Genomic DNA, 9173 nt, shown 5'->3' on the forward strand with positions numbered 1-9173 from the left:
GTGGAGAAGAATGGATACTCTAATAATGGTATTACCTTGGATCTAGTCCAGATATTTTCTGTTTCAGTACCTGTGAGGTAGAGTGGACTTTTCTTCCTCTGACTCTGTGCACATATCTGGGGAATGATGGACAGTCTAACCTCAGATCCTGTGGAGATAATGGATTCTCCTACTTGGTAACTGTGGAAGGAATGGGCTTCCTAACTTTAGACCCTGAGTAGAATAATAAACCCTGTTAGTTTAGATCCTGTGTGGAATAATGGTACTATTTAACCTCGGGTCTTGTGAGGAAGAATGAACTCTTCCAGCTCAGTACAGGTATCAAACAATGGATCCTTCTCCTTCAAAATCCGTGTGGAAGAATAGACTCTCCTACCTCAGTCCTAATGGGGAAGATGGGCTCTTCTACCTCTGATCTTATGCATAAGAATGGACTCTCCAACCTTAGTAGCAATAGGAACAACTAGATTCTATTACTTTAGTACTGTGTGAAAGAAAAGATTCTCCTAACTCAGATCCATGTAGGATTAATAGAATTTTCTACTTGAGATCTTATGTAGATAATTGATTCTCCTACTTCAGTACCTGTGAGGAAAATGGACTCACTATGTAAGATCTGAGGTGAAGAATGGACTCTCCTACCTTATCGGTTATGAGAAAAAACAGAACTTCCAACCTCAGATACTATGAGTAAAAGTGGATTCTCCTACCTTAGAAACTGTGGCAGGAAAATGGGCTCTCCCACTTCAGATTGTGTGTAGAACACTGAACTCTTCTATCACAGCTTCTATGCAGAAGAATGGAATCTAACTCCTCAGATCCTGTGAAGAATAAATCTACCCAGCTCAGTACTTTTGTGAAGTCTGGATTAATTTATCCCAGACCCTATGGAGAAGAATAGATTCTTCACCCTTAGATCCTATGGGAAAAGAAAACCTCTCTTTCCTATCTTGTGAGAAGAAATACAGGCTTTAGCCACAGTCATATAAGATTAGGCATTGCCAAGGGCTTTCATCATGTTTTTTGTGGTAAGAATGTGCTGGAATGGGATCGGGTGGGCTGAGGAGACAAAGGGTCTTGTTGGAACTGATAGGCATACAGGGGGAAATCATGAAAATACTTTTTAAAATTTATACACCATTGTGAAAGACCACACCCTGACAGTCAGGCAGTGTGAAACTGGCTAACTGAGGATAAGTCTGCCAGTGTTCAATACTGGTCTGGTACTTACCGACTCTGTGACCCTGGACAAGTTAGTTAACTTCTGTATGGTTTTGGTTCTCTCATCTGTCAGACTGAGATGATGAAGGTCTTTGTGTGGTAGGCTTGCTGTGGGAAATAAATGTAAGTGTGTTATGGTTTGTGTCTAGATATCCCCCCAAAGCCTTATGCAGTCATGGGAGAAGCACTTTTCAGAGGTGGCTAGATCTAGAGTGTGTGATGCTGCAATCAAGTGTGTGTGATGCTGAGATCTAGAATGTGTGATTACTAAATCATTTCACTGATTGGTTTGGCATAGTTCTGGCTAGGATTAAGGATGAGTGCTACACCTGCCCTAGGGTGGGTAGCCTGTCCCTGAAATATAAGGGACAAAAAGAAAGCTCTCTCACATACCTGCTTGCTATGGACTCTTTCTCCTCTGTGATGCCCCTCTGTCATGCTACCCTGCCTTGGGGCCAGCTTACTATGATCTGAAACCTCTAAAAACTGTGAGTCAAATAAACTTTTCCTCCTTTAACTTTTTGTGTTGGATATTTTGCCTCAGCAACAAGGAAAGTAACTAAGACAGAATTTAGTACCAGAGAAGTGGGGTCATTGCTGGAACTATACCTGACCATGTGGTCCAGGAGCCTTTGGAATTGGCTTGTGGGAAGAGTTTGGGAAAGTTTGGAGCTTCCAGCTGAAAAAATAGCCCTGGAATGCCTTAGGCTGTATTTGATGGGAGATTCTGGTCAGAGCTCAGAAGACCAGAATGCTGACAGAATGATGCCAGTAAAGACCAGGCTCAGAAGGTTTCTGCTGGGAAGAAGGACTATATTGGCTGTTTGACTCCAGAGGAAGTGTGCAGTGGCTTGGCAGAAAGTTTGTCTACATTTTGCTCATGTCCAGAGACTTCCTGAAACGGAGATTAAGGGCAGTAGACTAATAAGTCTGGCAGAAGAAATTTCAAGGCAATCTAATGTTGAGGCAGTTGCATGGCTACTGTTGGGGGCTTTTGGCCAGATTTACATTGATAATCAAGAGCAAAGAGCCAAGCAGAATGATTCAAAATGTTGTGAATTTGGCCAGAAAGGAACTGCCAATAAAGTTGTGGTCTACAAAGATGGAACAGAGGAGAAATTGTCACTGAAAAGACTAGTAAGAAAAAGCCAAGTATTTCAGAAGAAGACAACAGAAAAAGGTAGCCTGAGGACTACAAAAAAAATAGCAGGACTCCAGCCTTTTAACCCTCGGAGTTTCAAAGATGAAAGACTTTGCTTTTAGAAGACAGCCTAGAGCACTGTGTTCCAGAATGGTGGCGACCTAGAGAATTTTTTCCTCAGGGCTGGGTTAAGAGTGCTCAGAGATCCAGGTTTGACACCTACAGCCAGGAGAGAAGGAAGCCTGGCCACTGCTCCAGATGGCAAACCTTGGCACTGTTCACATGGTGCCGGGTTTTTCATGCATGCAGAATTTGATAGTTGTGGGGTCAGGAAGGCTTCCACCCAGATTTCAGAAGAAGGCCTGAGGGGCCAAGCAGTGTGCCCCTGAGAGGGCAGTGTGTGAAGCTGTGAGTGTGAAGCCAAAGATGCAGTGGAGACCCCAGAAGTTTAGAGAAGCCAGGAATGTGAATTGTCTGAGGAAAACTGCAAGGAGAGAGCAGAGCCTGCCCAAGAGAGAAGCACTAGGAGCTACAACCAGTGGCAGTGGGTAGAGGCAGAGCCACCCAAGCCCTTTGGAGTTCACAACTTGCCAGATTGCCTCAAATATTGAACATGGAGCTATGCGACTTAATGTTTGCCTGCTGGATTTGGACTTGCTTTGGTCCCTTTCCTTAGTATCCCCCTATTTATACCTTTTGGAATGGAAATATCTACTTTGTGTCATTAAGTGTTGGAAGTGTGTAACTTCCTTTTCATTTGTTTAGGGGCTCACAGCTAAGATTTCACTTTAAATCTCAGAGGAGACTTGGGACTTGGACTTTTCAGCAATGCTGAAACTATTAGAACCTTGGGAACTCTTCGAGATGGACTAAATGCCTTTTGCATAAAGAGATGTATATGAAAGGAGCCGGGGATTTAGCCCAGTGGTTCTGGTACCTGCCTCGCAAGCTCAAGGTCTCGAGTTCGATCCCCGTTACTGAAAAAAACAAAAAAAAAGATTTAGGGGAAGCACAGGGTGATACAAGAAAAGAGATGTATATGAGTCTTTGGAGGACCAGGGGCAGAATGTTATGGCTTGTGTCTAAATGTCCCCCAAAGCAACATGCGATCACAGGGGAGTCTTTTCAGAGGTGTCTGGGTCTACAGTGTGTGGTGCTGGGATCAAGGGTGTGTGATGACTAAATCAGTCCACTGATTGGTTTGGCATAGTTCTGGCTGGGATTGAAGGCGTGAGTATACACTCACCCTAGAATGTGTAGCCTGCATAAAATATAAGGGACAGAAAGAGGGCTAATGTGCTCTCACCTGACTGCTTGCCTTGGACTCTTTTTCCTCCGTGATACCCCTCTGCCATGCCACCCTGCCTTGGAGTCAGCTGGCTATAGACTGAAACCTCTATAAACGGTGAACCAAATAAGCCTTTCCTCCTTTAACTTTGCTGAGTATTTTGTCTCAGCAATGAGAAAAGTAACTAAGTGCATGAGAGCACTCAGGGCAATGCCCACAACTGAGTGACATGCTATAAGGATTGGCTTGATGCAAGCTCCTGTCCTGAATACCATGTGGGTTAGGTGTTGGATCTACAATTAAAAGTCTTTCCTGGGACCAGGGATTTAGCTCAGTGGTTTCGCCACCTGCTGCGCAAGTGCAAGGACCCAAGTTTGATCCCTGGTACCAAAAAAAAAAAATTCTTTCCCTTGAACAGTGTCATTCTAGGCCTGGCCTGTTCAGCAAACCATGAAACCGAGCAAGCACAATTGAGGTTGCCTGGCCATTGTTCCCAGAAAGTTCATTACCAAGTATGGAAGTTTGAGAAATTTGCCAAAAGAAATCTCACCCATCCTTGAAATCACAGCCTGTTCCCACTAATTTGGGGTTTTTAGGAAATTCCTTCAGAGACTGCACATAACCATACTTAGCTATTGTTGCTCAGCACCATATAAATGGCCCTGGTAAGACCAGAACATCAAGGTCCACAGGGTCCTCTTTGTTTTCTTAAAGAATCAAGAATTGGAGAGGAACAGAAAGATCACTTTTTTCTTCAAATATTCTTTTTATTTTCTTAGCTTTCCATGAGCTCAAATGTTGTGTTCAATACAGGTAACTTAGACACAGGGCACCTCCAAAGGTGGTATCTTCACTGCCTCTTCTTCCATACATAATGAAACAGTTTTTGAGAGACAAGTTTTGGAGATGGAAGGTGCTAAGGTTCACACGGTAAGAATGCACTTAATGCCACTAAATCACACACTTAAAAATGGTGAAGATGGTAAATTGTACGTATATTTTACATTAAAAAATGCAAAAGCATAAATCTTGAGCTCTGAAGACCCCCAGCTACTGCTGAGGTGTTTGTTTTGGGTCAACACAGCATAATGGGACTCCTAACCACTGACTAACCTTCTGGTCTTGGATAAATTTCTGAGCTTCATTTCTACAGCAGTATAGCAGGGCTAAGAATTACACAGGCAGCTAGGATGTGGGAACAATAACAGAAATGCACATACGAGGCAGGAGATTTAGCTCAGTGGTTCCACCGCCTGCCTCGCAAGCACAAAGTCCTGAATTCAATCCCTGGTACCAAAAAAAAAAAAAAAAAAAGAAAATGCACATACGTCTGCTTCAGTAACTCCAAATCGTACACAAAATGTTATTGTCATTAGAAAAAGTAAGGTCAAGCAGCAAAACCTCTAGTTTCGCACTGGCACCTCCAGGCAAACGTCTGGCTCCTGTGTGATAGCGACATGAAACACCACCTGGGAAGCAGCCAGCCCTCAGGAACACTGCATGCAGGTGGAGGCCACAGAGCTCAGGGGCAGAAGCCCCTGGTCCTAAGGGCCCACCATCCAGAAGTGGCTCAGAAATGACGCAGGTTCCCAGAGCCAGAAGAATTAATTGTCCTGACTTGATGTGTGATATGTATGTATAGAATTATCACGGTACCCCTAAAGTAAGTCTCCTGTGTCAATTAAAAATTTAAAGAAGAAAAATGTGCTTCTAATTTCTTTTGTCAGGTGTTCCATATAAATATCTGCATACAATGAAGTGTTCAAAATTCCAGCCTCCATAACTGACTTGAGATCACACGTTCTCTGCACTAATAAAGGTGTGGTTATCTAAGCCAGCAGGCAGTAGGAAGGGGGGTGTTCTCCCGGGGCTGGGCTTTCTCTCCCAGCAGCCCACTGCAAAGCACAGGCTGCCTACGGGTGAAGATGGCCCACATGGGGTACAGCCAGACCTCCTGGGGTGAGGAAGAAGCCAGGACAATCCTCTAGGGAGAAGCCCACTAGCCCAAGAGGGGCTGAGATCCAAGAGTGCAGGAAGGCGTGGAGGAAGGCCTGCACTGAGCTTGCCTTCCCTTTCACCACTGCAGGTGGCACAGTGATGATGATGCCCCAGACTCAGCTCGCCTCTGCCTCTCTCTGAACCTGCCTGAGACTGTGTGGAGCACTTCAGAAGACCTGGCCCAGCACTGCAGGCTCCCAACCCTGCACTGGGATCCATAGTGCCTGGCAGCTTGTCCCTGCAAAAAACAGGACAGAGGCTGCTGAGGTACCCAAACAGGCCTCTCCTACTTGGGTGCTGTATTCTCAGAAGCAGATGTCAGGTTTATTTTTCTCTCCCAACTTTTCATCCTTTCAGGCTGGACACTTGTGGCCCAGCCAGCCCCACAGTGATGGGTGAGAGGGATGCAGCGGACAGAGAGGGAGTGGGAGCAGGGATAGCTGGCCTACAGGCCCAGGAGCCAGCCCTGCAGGCACCACCTACCCACGTGACCTCTGCAAGCCTATGAATGCCCTCAGGGTGGGTTTCTGGTGCCAAGGCCCCAGACAGTGCCTGGAGGAACATTCCTGCTGAAAGCCTGGGCCAGGAGGAACCTGCCTGGGCAGCCTGGCTCCGCCTGTGTCCTCAGCACCCTGGGCTCCACGAGTTTGGACGCTGAATCACCTCTGCAGAGCAAATTCCACCGCAGCTTGGGCGCCAAACACCTGCCCCTGGGCCTGCTAGCTCAGGTGAGACACCAGGTGTGTGCTTGCTGAGCAGGGCGAGGGTGTGTCCGGCGTGTGTATGGTACACAGGGCACGTGGAAGGTGGGCGCCGGACAGTAGGTCACAGCCTTGAGAGGAAAGCGCCTCCAGCTCCTCCAGATCAGACTCCACAGAGTGCTTCGTGGCCAGCCCCATTCATCCCACCTGAGGCTCCTGCCAAGTGCAGGCTGGCCCACGCTTGTCACGGGTGCCCACACTCAAACCACGAGGCAGGGAAGATTTGAAGTGTCCTTGGCCACTTGAGGAACAGAGGCTCAGATGGTGTGAAGCAGCACCCCCAGGCACATAGCTGCACCCCGTAACATGCTCTGAAATGCACACTGTCTACATACGCAGGTGTCATAGCTGATTGTGGAGCCTGGGTCTCCCTGTGCAGACAGACTTCAGAGGTGGGCAGGTGGCTACCCTGTGGAGCCTGCAGCTCTGCCTGAAGATATTCAGAAAGAAAAAGACACAGACAGGGAGGATGAGGCAATGGGGAGACAGACAAAAGTCGAGATGGCAAGGTAGGCAGTGAGAGCAGGGTCCTCCCTCCACCCCTGGCCTGGCACAGTCCACATGGACCTCAGGCTGCTGTCTCAGGGCAGACAGGAGGTGACATCATGAGGGATAGGAAGGGGAGTGTGATGCTTGAGGGGCTGCTCCTTGTTGGTCAGCAGCACACATGTTCCAAGCCTCAAAGTGACCTTTACCCCAGGAGACTGTGGAAGGACCCAGCTCCCCAGAACGTGCCCCTGGCAGAGGCTGTACTCACCTGATGGTGGCTGGAAGGAGGGCAGCCCCAGTTCAGCCTCCAAGGAGAGTCCAGCCCCTTAGGCTCTGGAGTCATCAGCAACTTCAAACTGGACTGTGTTTTCAAATGACTTGTCAGTAAACTACAAAAAAAACCCTGTATTTTACCTTGGACCAAGACCTTGCACAGTATTCAAAGTGGCCTAGGGGGCACTGAACTGCAGGATAAGCAGCAAAGGAGAATCCTCAGCTCCAGAAAGAGCCCTGGTCTTTGTGGAGGTTCTGGAGGCGGGTGGCCGGTATAGCCTCTCTACTGACCATACTGGGGAACTGCCCTGTAGGACTCATGCCACTGCACTGTCACTGTGGCCTTTCCAGGACCAGCACTCCCTCCAACTGAGTGCAACAGGTACCTCCCCAGAGCCTCTAGAGTTGGCAGCTCCTGGCTCTGCACCATCAAGAGCTCACAGGGAGACCACACGTGGATCTCCATCTCTCCAGAACAGAGCCATGGGTTCCACAGAGGCAGGGCCCCTGCCATGGAAGCCTGCAGAAGATGGGCAAGAGTGCTCAGACCTATGTGTGGGGTCTGAAAGTAGACATCCCTATGCTTCCTCCCAGGGGCCCCAGGAGCCCCCACCTGCATCCAGGAAGCTCTGTCTTGTCCCCGTTCGGCCCCCTCCCCTCTGTCACCTCCTGGTCTGTTCTCAGGCTTGGTGAGCAGGTGGCCCCACTGACGGCTCGGGTCCCTGCACAGGAACATCAGGCCTCATCACTCATGGCGCCCTCCAGTCTGGCCTTCCTCTCTACGTATGGGTGCTGGGCAATGCTGATGCACCAACTTCTAAGTACTATGCTAAGACCAGAAAGTTGGCTCCTCCCTACTCCCCTCAAGGCCCAAGGCCCTTCCCCTCCCTGCCACTGGCTGGGAAGACGGCATGCCTCCTTCCTCCTTCAGGCTCCACCCTCCAGTGCCTCTGACGCTAATTTTTTTTCCGAACTTTCCAGCTCATTTTCAAACTAGTTTTGTGATGTGGCAACAGCCTCAGATCAGATCAGCCTGAACAGCCCAGTAAATATTTACACAAATCCAGGCCTCTGTGTGGCGGGGGGAGAGCAGAAGCCCAAGTCCAGCTCCATGCGAAGGCATCCGGCTCACAGCTCTCTGCAGACAAAGTGCCATGTTAGAAGCCTAGGAGAGCCCACTGCTGCTGGCCAGGCCTTGGGCTCTGCATTTGGAAATGTGTTAGAGTGTCCTTGAGTTTTTATTCTCTAAACAACAGAACCAAAAGCCAGGAACATTTCTTAATGGTCATCATCAAGCTGGCATAGCAGTCTAACATCCTCAGGATGTTCTGCAATAGAAACTCCCTCTGAGGCTCCAGGCTCTGGAAAGCAGGATCAAGTCTATGGGACTCATTCCCCATTTCTAAACATCTTTGCTTGTAGTTATCAGCAGATTACACTCTCACACTGGCCATACTAAGTGGCACCTTGTGCTGATTATGCAGGGACCAGCTCTTGCACATCACTGTAGCTGTCAGCTCTCTACCCCACAGCTGCCTCTGAGATCTGCATCCCCAAATCAGGACAGAAAAACCATATCCTTGGTCTCTGCTGAGTGTTATGGGGCGTGTGGCTCTGTAAAGCACACCAGAGGCACATTATGAGGAGGTCCTAGCACAGACACGGGTCACAGCCAGGCTGTCATAGGGACAGGAGTCATGGGGGACTCAGGCCTCGTGGCTCCCTGAGATGACTATGAACCCATCCTACCCACACAGGCCCTGATCCCATTCACACCAACAGCAATGGCTCCCGGCATCCAGGGTCAAGTGGGGACCAGATGTTTGGGGAATTCAGAAGAGCTGAATGTGCAGCACTGCTGCTGCTCCAGTGGGTGCCATGTCCAGGGTCAGGAATGACTCCTACGGGAACGTGTGGCTGGGTGACCTGCGAGTGTGAGTGGTTGGCCCAGGCACAGCCCTCAGGAGAGCAGTGGGGAGGAGGAGGAGGGCTGCCAAAGGGC

At 48.8% G+C, this 9173-nt stretch overlaps 1 long non-coding RNA gene across 1 annotated transcript; it reads right to left on the bottom strand.

The window, feature by feature from the left end:
- Positions 1–1514: 1514 nt before the first annotated feature.
- On the bottom strand, positions 1515–8358 carry LOC110346487 (uncharacterized). Its single transcript, XR_015445385.1, has 3 exons — positions 7838–8358; positions 7167–7287; positions 1515–6839 (listed from the first exon to the last, which is right to left on the bottom strand). It is a non-coding gene; the product is annotated as an uncharacterized LOC110346487 (long non-coding RNA).
- Between the last annotated feature and the right edge of the window lie 815 nt (positions 8359–9173).

Source organism: Heterocephalus glaber, unplaced genomic scaffold, assembly GCF_053883595.1.
Source record: "Heterocephalus glaber isolate CG9 unplaced genomic scaffold, H.glaber_assembly_v1.0 deba00001610, whole genome shotgun sequence".
Classification (NCBI taxonomy): Eukaryota; Metazoa; Chordata; class Mammalia; order Rodentia; family Bathyergidae; genus Heterocephalus; species Heterocephalus glaber.